Here is an 18,938-nt window from a genome sequence, read left to right on the forward strand (position 1 = left end):
AGTGCAACTTACTGACAGCCCCTTGCATACACATGACTTGGACATGGACATGTAATGTACTAAATACCTACTGGCAAATTATATTCGAAACACTACAGCAGATGACTGGACTGCACCTGCCTTTTTCCCCGCTAATGGCACTGTTAGGGTATGTAGACACGCTACCTAAAAGCAGTCGTAGATTCATAGCAGTGGCGCTTCTCCTGGTGAAGCGTGACATAGTCATACACTGGAGTACCACACAGAATCAAACAGTTAAAGGGTGGCTCAATTGCATGTCCTATTGTTACACTACAACTAAAACATATGCTGAGCTACAACCACCCACATGTCGCCCAAAAGACATATGGCAGCCTTTACGGGAATATCTCCGGCAGCAAGAGAAAGGTGATACGCAGGCTAGCCTAGAGGGACGCCATCTCCGCAACAAGGAACATAACTAATGAGATGCATGCACAGGTGCCATATGTAGGAATGAAACCAATGGGCAGATTAGTGCTAACAGTCAGCAGTAAAGCTACAAGGGACAAAAGAGGCAATGACAAAATGAACAGTGTATTTGTTATATACTACAATGGTGCTATAAGGTTTTATACATGTGTTAAGCCAACTGAGATTGTGGCTTGATGTAAAGATGCAACTGCATTTCAACTTGTGTTTATTGTGAACTGTCAAAAGATAAATCAAGGTTAAAAAATGGAAAATACACTGTAGTTCCCTATATTTTATCAAACAGGGTACTACAGTGTATCTTTTAGTAATTGTTGTTGTGGTACTGTGGTACTCCTGCTGAGGTAGTACAACAGTACTCCATATGTTAAAAAAAAAATAGAAACTTATAAATATTTTTCCCTACCCGTTATCTCTTTGAAAAAGTGAAAATAGGTAGTGAAAAAGAATCAAACCTAATACTTACCTGCATCGACGGGTGAACACAGAACACAAGCTAAGTGTACCTATAAACAACATGGCTGCCTTTAACTTTTGTAAAGGCAGTCATTAGCCAATCACATAATGACTTGTCATCGCTATGTACAGCAATGCGTCCATTAAATACTGCAAACCTTTGACAAAATACCACGAGAACAGATATCACTAATTTAAAAAGCCTTCTAACTTAAAAAATACTTACCCTACTTACCTATAGTATGCAAAAGGATCATCCATGCACCATAATGTCTAATCCTGCCAACACAAGATACAAAAGTCTATGGAAAATGCATGAATGGAAAAACATGTTTTGAGACCCCCTCTTCTATCTTTGCACCCCCTTGATCAACCACCATAAAACTTTGAATCATTGGCCAATATAGAAGGAACAATAGGTATGATGCAAAGTTTTGTTGAGATTCATCAAAGGGGCACAAAGTTATTATTGGTGAAAAGTCAGAGGAATTAGTATAACTGGTAACCCCAACTATACCTATACAGAGTGACTACTGCCACACTGTTATTTATATATATATATATATATATATATATATATATATATACATACGCGCACATGCACGTTTTCACCTAATAAATCAATGTGAGGTCATTTGACAACAATTACTTGCTTTCAGCTGAAACGCATCTAATATGCAGGAGTCTGAAACTCTTCCTCCAAGGAAGCATTGAACAGCCTTGAAGCGAAGAAAGCACTCATATGCACAAATATTGACTTTATTCTTCTCATAAAATCCCGTTTTCCTTGCCAGGTTTGTAAATGGGGATAAAATGTGCAACATACAACTTGAAATATTCCCAGTCCTACCATGGCCTCAAAAAGTTCTCAGTGAATACAGTACTGTGCATAGCTTTACATCAGAAAGAAATTATTGTTTTCTAACTTGAACACAGTGAATACATGCAGAGTGGTGTACTATATTTTCACATATTTCTCTATATGAATATATTGAATAGAATAATTTCTCTTTATGTTCATATGAGGTATTATAGCATAACAAAATATGTTGCTGTTTGCTCTAAATTCTAGTTGTGCAACATTATTCATTTTTAAATATGGTACTTTCACAATTAAAGTATTTGAAAAATAAATTTGATTACATGTCTAGAAACTATTGTGCTCCGTAGGTCAAATCATCAGCTGGCTTTTTTACTGCAATATTTTCACATGGAACCAAATAACATTGTACATAAACCCCAATGCTAGTTGGAATGAATGGCCTCGTAGGACATAAGCAATACACAATTGCTTGGAGTCATAGACCAGTTCAAGAAGGTGCAAAAACTTCCTGGTGGTCTTTGTCTATTTCATTGTTACAGTTCTACATTTTCCTGTTCTAAACAAAGACCAACTCTCCACTAAAATGATGGCTCTGACTGTATAACTAATTTATTGAGAGTTAATCCTTTGTGTCATATTCTTTCTCTCCCTGAGTTCTAACCCCTCACCAGACACACACACACATGCTCCCACACACAAATAATTCTACCAGAATAGTCTGTTTTACATATCATTCTATAAAATCATTGCAGCCATAATAGTGACTTCTAAAATATCAAGAGGTTAAGCACTGCGATAACCTGTATCTTCAAGGTACATCGAAGGATTAGAGACAGAGGTTAAGCTCAAGACAAATGAGAGTGATGAGGAAGGTACAAGAAGAATAAGCGGAAGACCAAGACTTAAGATGGAAGAATAATCGAGAGACTAAGACAGAAGATAGGCAAATTAGGGGGCTGAAGCGCACAGTGAAAGGGAGAATAGAGTGATACATCAGTTGAATGTGTGAGCAAGTGAGGAACAAAACACAAGCAGGATGGATCGGCACAAGCTCGAAAAGGCAAATTAAGGGCGGGCAACTGAAAAAGAGGAGCAATAAGCAAGCTTGATGAGGGATGGTTCTGGGGAAGAAGAAAGATGGGAGAAATGAGTAAGGAGCAAGCAGGGTGAGAGCTCAGGACAAGGAACACAGTGAATAAGAACACGAGTTGAAGCAATTTGAATGAGAGAGTGAAAATAGCTGAATGGCAAATATAAGAGGAGAGAGTGAGACACACTGCAATGTGAGGACGTTCCTGCAATGGCCTTATATTTTAATTTGTACAATTACATCTATACATTTTCTATTTGGGTGATAAATACAAACATACTAAATAGGTTCAAAACATTACAAAGTTTATTTTTTAAGTTTTTCAATTCATTTAAATACTAATTTTCATCACAAAAATCACAAAGGAAAAAATTACAATTCATATCAAAACCCTGACAAAAGACAGAGGAATCATAAATATATACAACACAATTAATATATAAAAATTATAACCCCTTGGTAACAAACATATCTCTCAACATCCTCACATGCTAACAATCATACCACACTCAACCTCATACTCAAATGGAGAAGGAACTGAATAGATAATAAGCAGAATAACAATGCTAAAATATTGGCCCCCAGATGTACTATTAGGCCATCGCAGCAGGTCTACGCGCGTTTCGGCAGCACTCGGCCGCCTTCATCAGGACCTTTTCCTCGTGATACAATAAATGCCAAGGGATCTGAAAAATATATATACAACAAATCACCATTTTGTTACCACCCAAAAAAATAGGATCTTCTAACAGGACTAATTAATTCACTGTGTTACATGAACCAGAAGCTCATCAACTCGACCACAAACCAAGACATCATATAATAAAACATATAGTGCATATGATCAGTAAGAGAGGACAAATTTAATCTAAGTTATCTAAGCAAGGGGCTACACGGGTGCATAAGTCAGACTTACATAATCGTGTGGCAGTAAAACATGTTCCCAATGGTTACGAGTTAAGTTAGGGCCATACCCGGGTAATCCCGTTTTTCAGATACATCTGTCAGTGAGCTTACCAGTTGGCACCAACAGCAGTAGAGTCAGGGAGGACCGGCTCTCACAATTATCATAGGGCGGGATATCCTGTTTGTCCTTGAAGTGGCTATAGGCAAAGAATTACATATTTTAGCCAAACAGACCTCTTAGTGTGCAGCTAATTCGAGAAAAGACCAAGAGAGAGGCCCGTATTTATTGGACATCTATTACGTCCTTAAAGGAGTATACCTTTAATGGTAGTTGGAGACCCGGTGTGGCAGTTGGTTCCTAGATTTTCGAATTCATGGAGTGGTTTAAGACAAAGACGGTCAGCGGGATGTCAGTTAAAATTCCTACCATAATCTATAATGAAAAAAAGAATAGAGAATCCGATTAGGTTAGCGAGCACGTGCTACTAGGGTGTGCGTTTGAAGAGGGGCTGCCGGGTGAGTTCTTACTTCAATTTATTATAAAGGACACATTTGGTAGAAAGGCACATTCGTGAGTGTGCTCGCCGTAATCTGTGGTGATAAAAGAATAGAAAAACCGAATGAATGAACATCCACATGTTGCTAAGGTCAGTGTTTGAAGCAAGGCATACACAATAAGTCCTTACTTCAGTTTGATTAGAGAAACTCATTCATGAAGACAGCACCCTCGTGGGTAAGGTTGCTCCGTAGTCTGCGTCCCTAGAGTGTGGGGTAGGAATATGGTATATTATATGCGGGTGGCTAGCATAAAACAACTCATAATCCACTCAACATGCCAAGATCATTCAGTAATGCTCCCGAGTTTAATGCGGTCGAGAAACCCCCCGAAAAAAGAAAGGGGGTGCTTTGAAATGGATAATTCTCAAACCTTGCGTTCTTTTAATAAAAAAAGAAAAGGCGATAGGGTTCATTAACACGCTATCGTGCACAGGGTGTCTATATTCTCTTCCGAGTAAAGTTAATGGCAAGTGTGGAAGCCAACCGCAAACAAACAATTCGGTGCATTGCAGGGTCGGCACTCGGTATTAACGAGCTCGCACTGCTCTAGTACGCTTACCTTGCAACTATGCTTATAGCATCGTGTCTCCGCACCGTCTGTCTCAACTGCCAACCAACGACTAAACTAGGAAGTCTTCCCTGTTTTAAAAGCGGTCGGCGAATCCCAGTGTCACGTGGGGAGTCGCTTTCAGATAATGTCAGACCGGCGTCCTACATCATAAGCATAGAAAGTGGACTACGTTTCCAAACGCCATCATGCTGTAAGGCGCAAGCATCCCCACGCTTAGACATCAATAAGGGACTAAACTCCGTTTGTAAACACAAACAAGGGACTATGACATACCTCCGTCTTCCAATGCTCGTGCCAGATATAATCTCTAATAAGCCTAAACTTGGTGATGATAAAAACGGGCATTCTGAGATTGCCGCGTCTACCAAGAAACAAGTATCTGAAAATTATTATCTAAACAAAGAATGTTAACTAACCGGGAGGTCAAAACTTTTTTTTATGAAGGATTTTTTATTATCAACCAAATGCACAATACAAGTTAAAAACGCCCATATTATTTGAGCAAGCATCTTTCAGATGTCAGGTATACCTAAAGGAACAGTATTGGTGGCGGGAAGGCATCAGAGACAGCCACCTGATGTGAATTCAGAGACAAATATTATCTGATGGATAATATGTCACAAGTGGGGTACGTTTTAGAATTCTGTTCACTTGGTTACGTACCAAGATAACTCTTCATTCAGACCACGTTTCACGGTGTCCAAATGGAAAATCCAAAAGGTCTCTCGTTTCTTCCGTGTAATCTCATTTACTTGGCCCGGTTTAGGTGTCACTTTTTCCAAAATGCACCATTTGATCTCATTTTCTTTGTGAGATTTCTCCAAACAATGCTGAACCAGTGGGGCTGTCAGCTTTTTAGTCCTGATGGCAGACTTGTGTTCACTGAAGCGGACACGAAACTCACGGCCTGTCTCACCAACATAAGCCAATCCACAGTCACAGAACATGATATACACAATATTACTACTGCGACAGTTAGTCAGAAATCGCAGTTTGATATGTCTTTCATTATAAGTAATTGTATCCGAAGTAATGGCTGAGTCACAGGCGTGGCAAGAACCACACCTGTGATTGCCTGTCACTGCTGCTCACATTGCAGTGTTTATGCTCCCCTCTGTTCCTGGGCCAAATTTACCTTTTGAGGGGGTCCCTTCGTACATGTTGGAGAGTGAGACACACGCCAAATTGGGAGAAGTCAAATAATGAACGGTAGTCAGGTTCACGATGGAGGAAAGAGGAGACTAAGGGCCTGTTTACGTGTTTGGCAGTCCTGGAGGGGGACACCACACCAGCACGCCACTCCAGGATTGCCAAAATCGACCACCAGCCACCCGCCATATTACAATTAATCTTGTGGTCTGGCAGTCGGTCCTTTGTCATACCCACAGCAGTGCCTATTAAAAAGGTACCGCAATGGGAACTCCAAAGTACTTTCCTGCATGGCATGGACTGTAAAATCCATGCTGTGCAGGAAAGGGGGTCATAGCACACAGGGGGAACAACAAGTGCCCCCCTGCAGGTACCCATTGGTCCTGAGGCAATAGGCAGCTCTGTAGGGCCCTCTTTGTTTCCTCACCACAACAGTTTTCATGGTGGACTGACTGCCATGAAAACTTTGGTGGTGAGGAAACTCCTAATATGCTCTGCAGTGCGGCAGGGGCACCACTAGCTTATTAGGGCTTTGACTGCTGTCCCCCTCAGTGGGCTCCACGATCCCCAATAGCTGTAGTGGTCCTGCGGTGGTCCCACTGCTGTATTCATAATATGGCGGGTGGACCGCCAATCCGACGGTCCAGGGACCGCCACTACACATTTGGCCCTCAGACAGAAGTCTAATGAAGAAGAGTAAATGTCAGAGAGGAGTCTGAGGTCCACAGAGGAGAGTGGTGACTAAGGGATGTGTTTTTGTCTCATGATGGATAAGAGAGGAGGGGCTGAGGTACAAGAGGGGTTAGAGAAGAGACTTCTTATGTGTTGTACTTTGTCTGAACCAACTTTTACATTTCTTCTCCACTGTTCACATACAGCACCCATTTGAAAGTCAAAGGAGCTGAGGGAGGTTTTGGACATCCTTTTTAAGGTATGTGGCATCCTAGGCGAGTGAGGAGAACAAGCAATTTCCTACTCTGCATATGTCAAGGGCTCCCTATAAACCCCAGCACCTGTACGAAGAGGGTCTGGGAACCAAATGCATCACTGGCAGAAATGTTCTTCCGCTCTGTTCTTCCTCTCTCAAATCTGTCTCTCCTTTTCTATTTCCTCTCCCTCTTTCAAAGCACTCTGATGTGCCTCCTGTAGTTACCTGAGAAAGCTGGAGTTAGTGGCAGAGCCACCAGCAGGTGCCCTCTGTCTTCAATAGTAGGCCTCCAATAGCTCCAACTAACCGCGAAAATGCTCAGTGGTATAAACAAACAGTCCCTGCCTGGCACTAATACACTGCTCTGCCAATGCACCTTCATCCTTATATGTTGCATTACAAACTACTTCTATTCTTCTGTCCATAAAGGGATCTGGACTTCAATTCTATATTATATTATCTTCTGAGGGTCTTTTTCCAAGTTACCACCTCTTTTGCTCTTTCCTTTTGTCCACTACTTCTGCCACTTCATTTCTTCCTTCTTCTCCTAGTATTCCTTTTTCTTTTGTTCCATCTGACTTTTTAATTCCCCTTTGTACTATTTCCATATAAATTTATTTATCTAATATTTGTTTTATTCATCCCTTTTCTCCTGTATATATTCCCCAATCACTGGCAGCCCAATTTCTGTTTCTTTTTCTTACAACTCCCTTTTTTAGGTTTCGCCTGGCGTCTGCTGCGCAGCAGCGTTCGCGCAGGCGAAAACCTTTGAGAACAGTATGGTGCCTTTGTCACGCCTCTCACTTCCATTGGCTAGCTCCATAAATGGAGGCTAGCCATTGGAAGTGAGATCTGTCCGTCATGGTCCGAGGCGATTCGTGGGCGTTCCGGCGATGTTTTTCTCATCCTGCCCCTTTTAGCACGTCATGCGGCAGTGGGCGGATGTTAATTTTTTTTTTGGTGCTTGCGGTTTTCGTCATTGTTGCCTCGTTCTCCTTGCTGGAAGGAGGCATCGGTGAAATCAGCGCCCGCCATGTTGTGCTCTTCTGAGTCACAGCCGGAGCCACCCCCTCGGTCGAGTTCCTGACGGCGTCGGCGCTGCCCACAGCACGGTGAGGAGTCTGAGCCTTCCCCGTGAGAGACAGAGCAGGGGGCGAGCTGCAGGGGAGAACTTTCTATACTTTGTTTAGCCTCCATCGTCTCCCTTGTTTTGTGTGTTTATGTGCTTTCGCGGCCGCGCAGCTTTACTGCCGCGCGGCCAATGCTTGTTCAATTTGTACCCAATTCGACCCAGCTGAGCCGCAAACAAGGCTACCTACTTTGTGAGCTGAATTGCTTCTTTCTCTGCGGGAGTGGATTTAGGTTGGGCCCCGACCCCACTGCACCCTTGGCTCTGGTGGGCGCAGAAGGGGTGTTGTCTTACGATCTGGATAACAGCAACACCCCATCACCCTCCCCGGCATCTTTGTCGATTCGGGGTTTGCGAAGGGGACCGCATGTACATGTTTTTCTAACAGCCCGTGTCCCCCGGTGCTCCGAACGCGTCTGCTATTCCAAATTCTTTCCCCGGTTTGCTGGCCACGTCATAGTTTGATTAAATGCGGGTGCTGAGAAGCCGCGCACTAAGGCTGCAGCACACCTTGGTGACACCCGCCAGCTGTGCATTTTGCTGCATTGAGCTTGTGGATACGTCACGGTGTGCACTTTTGGCAACTGTAGCTTGTTAGGTCTCGCCTTTACCATTCCGAAGGAATGGGAAATGGCGAGAATTCAAGTGCTCGAACTGATTGTGAAACCACCGCTTTTTTTCGTGGCGTTTTCTTCGAGTGCACGTGGCCACAGGCACGCGCTTTTGGCCCATACACTTTCATGGCCATCTGTTCCTCAATGTCCCTCCCACCCTTCGTTTGATCTTGCCGCGAGTTCAGGCTAATGGCCCTCCCCCAGCACAGAGCGCGCATCGCGGCCGCACAGCACATCATGGGGCTTCTCCCAGCGTGTGCTGTGCGGCTTCTCCTCCCCTAATTATGTGGCCGGCCGTACTTGTGTTTCCCGGCCGCTTCCCAGCCACTCTTGTATTTAATTAGCAGCAGCAGCATTTCTCCTGCGCCAGGCCACATCAAAGGCTCTGTGCCACTTTCACCCACACAGCAACACTTACAGACACGCAACGCCACTCACACCCACGCAAGCCCACTATCATCCACGCAACACCACACTCACCCACGCAACGCCACTCACCCAAGCAACACCACTCACACACGCTAAACAAAACTCATCCATGCAACCCCACTCATCCACGCAACGCCACTCATCCACGCAACGCCACTCATCCACGCAACGCCACTCACCCAAGCAACACCACTCACACACGCAACACAACTCACCCACGCAACACCACTCATCCACGCAACGCCACTCACACACCTAACGCCACTCACACACGCAACGCCACTCACACACGCAACGCCACTCACACACGCAACACAACTCACCCACGCAACGCCACTCATCCATGCAACGCCACTCACACATGCAACGCCACTCACACACGCAACGCCACTCACACACGCAACGCCACTCACACACGCAACGCCACTCACACACGCAACGCCACTCACACACGCAATGCCACTCACACACGCAACGCCACTCACACACACAACGCCACTCACACATGCAACGCCACTCACACACGCAACGCCACTCACACATGCAACACCACTCACACACGCAACGCCACTCACACATGCAACGCCACTCACATGCAACGCCACTCACACACGCAACGCCACTCACACACACAACACCACTCACACACGCAATGCCACTCACACACGCAACGCCACTCACACACGCAACGCCACTCACACACGCAACGCCACTCACACACGCAACGCCACTCACACACACAACGCCATTCACACACGCAACGCCACTCACACACGTAACGCCACTCACACACGCAACGCCACTCACACATGCAACGCCACTCACACATGCAACGCCACTCACACATGCAACGCCACTCACACATGCAACGCCACTCACACACACAACGCCACTCACACACGCAACGCCACTCACACACGCAACCCCACTCATCCACGCAACGCCACTCACACACGAAACGCCACTCACACATTGTGGGTGCAGATTGTGGGTGCAGATTGTGGGTGCAGATTGTGGGTGCAGATTCAGAGTGCAGATTCAGAGTGCAGATTCAGAGTGCAGATTGTGGGTGCAGATTGTGGGTGCAGATTGTGGGTGCAGATTGTGGGTGCAGATTCAGAGTGCAGATTCAGAGTGCAGATTGTGGGTGCAGATTGTGGGTGCAGATTGTGGGTGCAGATTGTGGGTGCAGATTGGGGGTGCAGATTGTGGGTGCAGATTGTGGGTGCAGATTGTGGGTGCAGATTCAGAGTGCAGATTCAGAGTGCAGATTCAGAGTGCAGATTCAGAGTGCAGATTCAGGGTGCAGATTCAGGGTGCAGATTCAGGGTGCAGATTCAGGGTGAAGATTGTGGGTGCAGATTGTGGGTGCAGATTGTGGGTGCAGATTGTGGGTGCAGATTCAGAGTGCAGATTGTGGGTGCAGATTCAGAGTGCAGATTGTGGGTGCAGATTGTGGGTGCAGATTGTGGCTGCAGATTGTGGCTGCAGATTCAGAGTGCAGATTCAGAGTGCAGATTCAGAGTGCAGATTCAGAGTGCAGATTCAGAGAAAACTCAGCAGCACCACCACCATTGCAATGCAATAGGTCTCGTTTTAACGCAAATTTAAGCTATAGGCCTTGTAAATGACAAAGCCTTTTATTTATGTTCCAAAAACCAGAACGCAAAAATAAAGGGCATTATCATTTACAATGCTAATAGTTCAGACTCGCGTTATTGCGAGACCTATTGCATTTCCAATGCTTGTTTTTTCATGGCGCCCCGTTTCTAAGCGCTCTAAGTAACGGGCGTTACAGCGGCCATGGACCAAAATGTAATGGGGGAAAAATGGTCCTGGTCCCGGGTTTGGTCGTAGACGGCTATAGTTGAGGAGCTCCTGTGAGCTCCAGTGCCACTGCACGCTATGCACAAGTGTTGGGTGTACACCTTGTTAATGGCACTCATTTGTATTATACTTTGTCTTAGGTGACCAGAGATGGACTACTGCACAATACGCAGCACACTGTGCAACAAACAGGCTTGGAGCTGCAGGCACACGTGGCCTCTTTATCGCCGCCTTTCAGGGTATGCAGGTGTGTGCGGCGGTAAGGGCGTGGCTTCCATCGGTGCAGCAGGTGCAGTGGCGCCGGGCCCCAGAGGCCCAATTAACCCAGATTATTGTATGGTCCATGGCACCCTGGCTATGCTGCTGTGCTGAGCTCCACATGAGTTGCCTGCTCGATGCCCAGCAAGGCCCTTCGTTACCCAACATTAGCGCGGTGCGGATTAAGAGCTTCTCAATGGCTCACTTATCCACGCAATTACAGGCCGCCGGCGCGGGGGGCCGAGGCCAGACTGCGGCCGTCTACATCCTCGGGCCACCTTCCACAGGCGCGCGCCGTCCTCAGGCCACCTTCTACAGGCGCGCGCCGTCCTCAGGCCACCTTCTACAGGTGCGCGCTGTAGGGGAAAGTAAGTCCTTGGCGTATATGGGAGGGAGGCTTGATATGCTGTAAAGCTGGCTGCATGGCATAGAGCATGGCAGTGCGCCTGGCAAACACGGGGCTTTGGTCTGCAAAGGCGGCTGTGTTGAACGCGCACTGCTTTCCAGTTGCATGTGTCTGTTTATTTTGACGAGGTGTGCACGTGGCCCGTGGGCTCCTCCGTCACCCACCACCGATTCACCGGGATCAGTCCTTTCTGGTCAGCGGATGAAGAGGGAGTGAGCACGTCACTTCCCGGAGGTCCCGAGGAGGATTAAAGTAACGAAGCAATCCTGTAACCCCATTTACAACACAATCATGAAAGTACCTCCTTGGTGGATATTATACTGCTTTGCCAGCGCCACGAGGCACTACATCTCGGGAGTCTCACTCCGGGTGTCCACTCTGCGGAAATGAAGGTCTTTAGACCCCCTGGGATGCTGCTAATGATCGTGGCTCTCCTGGGTCCCTGTTGGACAAGTACAACTGAAGTGCAGCCGGATCACCAGTTCACGGCAGGACTGTGGTACGCCTCATCACACCTGGACTTGCACCCCAGCTTTTACACGGATCATCCATTTACTGCCATGGCGTTTTATCCTTGTTCCAAAAGAACAGACCTCCTTCTTAAACCAGTGCAGAGCGGCCATGTTGAAACCAGAAGCCTCTGTCCTCAGACTGCAGCCAGCTCAGTGTACTGCACAGTGCACCAAGGCAGCAAATGCTATCCTGTTTGTTGTTCCACTCCACAAGAGCAACCAGGGGTATCTTCAGGAAAGCTGGGCTCTGAAGACTGTACTTGGAATTTCATTCACATGAACTTTGACCCGGATGGAATTTAATCTACCTTGTTTAATAATGAAAATTAAGATTGAAATTTGCAAACAAGATCGCTTGGGCATAGCTCTGGTCTCTTTGAGCCTCTCATTAATCTGGTTTCTTTTTTATGCCCAAATTGTGGGATTACGCGGTTATGAACTCAGGGGCATCATATTCTGCAAAGTGGCAGGTTATGGAAGCAAACTAGAGTTTTGTTTGTTGAAATGTTATACCACCTTTGAGCCAGCGCAGTGCTTAGTCGTCCAGTTGTTATTTTCTAAGAGATTAAGCTAAAGGCAATGTAAATGACAATGCCATTTATTTATCTGTTTTCAAAACCAATACTTAAATACAAATTTTGTCATTTACAATGCCAATAGCTCAAACTTTTCCAAAGGCGAAACCATTGCATTGTAAATGCTTGTTTCTTTTCTTTCCTTCACCTTAATATACACTGCTCCTTTCCATCTCCTCTTTTTTCCCTCACCTTCTCACTCCTATATCACTTGTTTAGTTTTCGTCTTGTTTTCATTATTTTTCCAACCTCTCACTATTGCTTTTTCTTCTCCAGCTCCAACTATCTTTTCTTTTTCACCTCACTCATGTTAATCTCTCTCCAACCTCTCGTCCTTTCACTTCTATTCTGCCTCTTTCCCCTTCTTCCATCTTTTCTTCTTTTTTCTCCCTCTAACTTTTCTCACATTTTACTCTCCTCTTTACTTATTTCCTTCCCTCCTCTACTATTTGGTCCACTTTGTGTTCTCCTCTCCCTGTCCATGTAATCCACTCGATGCTATTATTTTATCTCCCCGCCTTGCTTCTATCTTTCGCCTTCCTGCTCCTTATCATGTCCTCACCTCTTCTCTGATGGTCCTCTGTATCTCCCTACAGCAGATGCCAAGAGTTGAAGGTGATGGCCGGCTCGAAGTCACATCGAAGGTAGCCAGGAATGAATCAAAGATTATCGAAAATGCGCCGTACAAACTCCTAAATCCAGCTCAATAAGTCTTTCACCGCCAGACTTCAAACTAGTTTAAAGGGCCAGCGCCCTTTGTGGGTAGAAAATCTCTTTATCTCGCTCTGAGGTGCTGCCCAGGTTTAGACATTCATTATCAAGGACAAAACACATCCCTTGACCGGGTCTGTCTGAGTGGAGGTGCAATGCGCGCCTTCGTCTACTGTGGAACTTCACAGTCTAAGCCAGACGATTGCACACATTAATGCAAGGCTATTCTCAACTTATGGTGCAGTGTACAGCATGATACCCGTAGTAGGCGCTATGGGAATGGCCAGAGTACATGCCATAAATTGTTATAATTCGAAGCACAAGGCTACCTTGTCATATTCCTTGCCTAAATGAGGATACAAAATGCAAAATACAAATACCCACTCTGGAGACAGAACTCGCTTGTTCCCCACTCTACATCATACATGTTTTCCCCAGAATAGATTTCTGCTCTTTCTTTGAAAAACTTTCCTATTAAACTCCACCCTTTCCTTTTCGTTTACCTGTTATGCAGACCCCTTTATCAATCTGTTGGTACCAAGCAATTATGCTATTCAGAATAGAAGTCTTTGGACTCGGTAGAAGGAAGATTATCAAACAATATTTGGGCTTCTGTCACCTGCCTCATCTTCCATGTAATGGTTCTCCCCTGACTGTGAGGCAGTGGGCCCTCTTCACATTGAAACAACTCACCCAACCAACCTCCCAAATGCTGTCACACTAGTGTTTTTTAATAAACATACACAATACACAGCCATATGGCTCCTGAACCTCGAAAGAGCTTTTCTGTAAGTGTGCCACAACTAACCTAAAGTACAGAACAAAGGGTTCATAAATCACCTATATGTTAGGCTTGGGCAGTTTTTAGATTAGGCCGATGTAGGCCGATGTAATCAAAGCAATTCCAGTAATTCTGCATTACTCTTTGATGTAGAATTATTGATAATTACGCAATTTGGGGAACAAAATCTTAATGCAGAGCACATTTAGCGAGCGTGAGCAGCCGTACTCTTCTCATAAAGAGCTGTTTGTTAGCGCAAGAAGGAGTTGTGGACGCTAGAAAATAGTGCTACATTCCAGTAGTAAGTTGGGGGAAAATCCTACCCCAAGAGCACATTTATTAAGCGCAAGCAGGTGTTTGCACTCGCTATTTGTATTTTGTTGCATTTAGTGCTGCCATTTCTTAGCGCAAAATGCATCTTTGCTTTTATTTTGAAATCAAGGGTGCATGATTACGCTACACAGAATTCCGCAAGTTACGCCCACCTCTACTTACATTTCTGGGTTGCACATCTCCTTTAAACCAATACACTACCAGTCAGGCCTGAAGTGGTCCTCGTCTGAGTGGATCAACCCCTGAATTGCCTCAGCAAGAACCAATCCAACAGCCTCCTAAGCCTAGATGATGGGCAAAGCAAATTCAATGGCAATGATAGAGCATTAAGTTTTAAAACTTTTAACTGCCCGCAAAAAACAGAATAAGTTAGCAGCAGTGAAAAAAAGAACAGCTGATTTTTTACCGCAGATTTAAAGAGCTGTGAGCACATCCAGATAATGCAGCAATACTGGACAGGGATTGGAAAATAATTTTGGCAGTGCGAAGACCTGGTCTAATTTTGTTCTGAGGAAGCCCATGAAAAATATAAGAGCTGAAATGCATCGACTAATTTTTGGGAGGTAGCTTATGATTCGTTAGAGAAATTACACGGTAAACATTTATGTCGGCCATAGAATGAAACAAAGAACTATTGTTTCTCGTTAAAAACTCCTTCTATTATTAAATAAGACACATTTCAAGGAGTACATGTGTATTGCTTTTTATATATATATATGTTTAGGAGACCATTTTGAACAATAATAATTAATATTTTCTGAAACATTGTTATAGAAAATTAAAGTTATAAATTAGTTGGATTGGATCACATTTTTCCATTTTACATAGTTAAACAGCGTAACAGTGGTGATTTAAATATATCGAATATGGCACATGGAGTTAATACAGTATCAGAAGGTGATTGATGAACTAGCTTGTTGTATATAAAGTTGTAGTTGATTGATCACCGTTGAAGAATATTTATGCACATTAACACATTTCCCTTCTCTACTCTTCTATATGTAGTTGGTCTAAAAAATGGCAGACGCAATCTCAGGTCTCAGAAAAGTAACATTAAGCCAAAGAGCTCTCCTGCCTTGAAAATATGCCGTAAAGCCTTGAGGCGATATTAGGTTTGCAGTCTGTGCAGCAGTGGCGATGCGTCGACGTTGAGGGAGATGAGCTGGTTCTGATCGGCGCAACATCATCAATGCGTGGATTTTCACAGGTGCAGCACTTTATACTCACTTCAAAAGGCCCAGGACTGGATTGGCACAACTTGGCAGAGCAGGACTTACAGCAGACAGATGCCAGGTGTTGGTTGCAGGTTGCAGGGTGAAGTGTTTGATATCCCTGAGACTTCAGAAACAGGAGGCAGTGGTGCAAGTAGAGCCTGTGGTGCCCGGGGCTATCCCTCAGATTGCCGCCCCTGGGGGGGGGGATGCTGAAGAAAAAGGACGGCGAGCACTTGAAAGAGGTCCGAGAGACACGTAGTATCGCCGCTAATAGTTATCTCGATCATGCAAGTTACATGCACATACATGACATTTTTAAGACAATAACTACCACCCAAAGAGCTACTGACTTAGCTTTCTCTGTTGCCCTTCTAGCTTTGGGAAAGGGGAAGGACTTTGCTTGCCACAACTTTAAAATGTAGATGCGGAAAATTCAGGCTCAAGCTTTTATTCAAATTATGCAGCAGTCTTGACTAAATTGTGTAACAAGAAAAAGCAAACTATGCAGCAAAATGCGGCACATTATGTGATATTATTAGTTCATTATTTTTATATTTTTACGCTTGCCAACACTAGACATAGATTGCACTTCATTGGGACCAGTTTAACACCTGAATATAGCAATAAGCAATCAGAAGGTGACCAGTCAACCTTAGGAAAGAACCTTCCACTCAGCGCCACCGGATGTCAATGCAATTTTATAACTTTTGAACCATTTGAGCTAAAAACAACCTCTTTAAAAATCTGCAGATTATGCAGAAGATAATGAATTATGTGGCAAATGCAGCAATTCCATAACTATGAGAAAAATGCCAGGCCTGCACAATCACATAATTCCAGTGGCCCTTCCCATAGGTCCCTGCTAAAGGAATCATTCTATCACTTGCAACAATCGGCATACACATTTTTGTGGTGTGAATTAATGATGAGTAGAATGTTTTTTACTTTAGCCAATTTAAAGATAAAACATATTTTTGTTTTACTTTTTCCATTAATTTATTTTTATGTAATACTGCAAGTTCGTAAAGGCCTCAGAGTAGGAAAACATAAAAAAAAAAACGGAGTAAATCTATATGCTAATTATAAACACATTTTCACTAACTTTTTGGGGAAAAGGAAATCCTTTGCAAAGCGTTTCTGTCATATCACTTTTTGCAACTCCTAGGTACCTTGTGATTGAAGGCTGCATCCTCTTTAGTGTGAGTGAGTGAAAGTGTTCAGGATGGCTGTGCGGTTCATTTGCACATCATAGCAGCTACTATCCCTGCTGATTTCACACCTGTCCCCAGGCCTGAAACTAGAGCATGTCAATGGTTAATGATTAAATAAAATGTGGCAGGGCACAATGGGGCTTCAAGCACCTGTGAAACATTAGGATGAAAAACACTCATTTTCCAGTTCACAATGGCCTAGGGTGGGCAAGGGCAATTCTTGGGTGGGCCTGGCCCACCCGCTAGAACCGGGCCTGGTTGTAGGTATGATGTTACTTGTTGTATCACATATCTGGATGCAATGACAGAAACAGCAGAATACAAGTCAGGTGGCACACAATGCTAAACACAGATTTTTTTGCGTAACTGTTTTAAATCCACGCATAACTAAATCGGAAAACCCCCTTTGAGAGACCCCCCAGTTTTTTTTATCCTACTTAAAGCCCTGTTGGCAGCTATGCTTCCACTCACTAAATATCCCCACCTCACTCGTGACTCGCTCCAGGGTCTCTATGCCAGGCAGGGTGGTCGATTCGAACTTAAATCAACAGCCAGACCAGTCTTCAGAGCCAGCAAATCGCCCAGAGAGCAGCACTGCACCGACTGCTCCAGGCCAGAATGAGCGTGAGAGTGCGTAGCGGTGAAGCGTGAGACGCGTCACTGCTACGTGGTTCTCGTCGCGAGGGCAGGGCTGGCCAAAATATTTAAATCATTTAATGTCGCCCAGGGCCATCATTGGTAGCGCTCGCTCGCTACAAAATTGATTGACGGCCCTGGAGGCTGGGACGGACCTGCGGGCCAACAGTCAAGAGCTGAGCTCAGCAAATTCAAACGCCGGACATCGTGGCCGCAATTTTGGAAGTACTGTGTGACTGCCGCTGGCGCACTAGTAGTAAACAACAGTCAGCAAGTCAGGTGCACGCAGCACACACTCTCAAACTGGGCCGTGCGCGCCACTGGTGACCCGTTGCGGCCGCGGGGGCCTTTATAATTTATTTGTGGACACAGTGTCCCCAAATAAATTATAAAGGCCACTGCAACGGGCCACCAGTGCCGCGCAGATGCCCCCAAAATTGTGCCACCTGGGGCGGACCGTCTCCACTGCCCCCCCTAGCTGCGCCACTGACCGGAGGTAAGCCAACAATTCTATGGAGATACTTTGGCTCTTGGATGTAGAGATGCAGGTCCAGTCCATCTCACTTACGGGCTAGACTCAGCAGGCAGCCGGTCAACACAGCAAAGCAGTTCAGCAAAGTGGCAGTCCCCCCTGACAGCACAGCAGTCCTTCTTCCTGGTAGAAGGCCTGCAGTTTCAGAAGTGTTCTGAGTTGGTGGTGTCAGGGGTCCAGTTGTGCCTTTGAAGTGGGGGAGACTACAAAGAGAGGCCTTTGAAGTGCACAAGATCCCTGCCCTTCCTGCCCTGGCTCCATACTCACTTCAGGAGGGTATGCAGATTTTTTGTGTGGTGACAGGCACATCCCTTGGGGCTGTTCTGTGCCTACTTTAGGGGGGATGACATATGTATTACAAAGGAAGTTTGGGCCTGGCAAGAGGGTTATTTTGTCAAGTCGACATGGTGGTTTAAAACTGCACACACAGTCTCTGCAATGGCAGGCCTGAGCCATGTTTAAAGGGCTGCTTAAGTGTGCAGCGCAACCAGTGCTGCAGACCTACTAGTAGCATTTAATTTACAGGCCCTGGGCATATGTAGTGCACTTTACCAGGGAGTTATAAGTAAATTAAATATGCCAATTGTGGATAAGCCAAATTCACCATGTTTTAAGGAGAAAGCACATGCACTTTAGCACTGATTAGCAGTGGTAAAGTGTTTAGGGTCCTAAAGCAAACAAAAACGAGGTCAGAAAAAGAGGAGGAGGAAGCCAACAAATTTGGGATGACCCTGTAGAAAGGGCCATTTCCAACAATTACCCACATCAGAACCCATAAAACCCTTACTATCCCTAAATACTACCTATCCCTAAACCATAAAACTATTTACTAATCCTAT

This window comes from Lissotriton helveticus, chromosome 3_2 (genome assembly GCF_964261635.1).
Source record: "Lissotriton helveticus chromosome 3_2, aLisHel1.1, whole genome shotgun sequence".
Classification (NCBI taxonomy): Eukaryota; Metazoa; Chordata; class Amphibia; order Caudata; family Salamandridae; genus Lissotriton; species Lissotriton helveticus.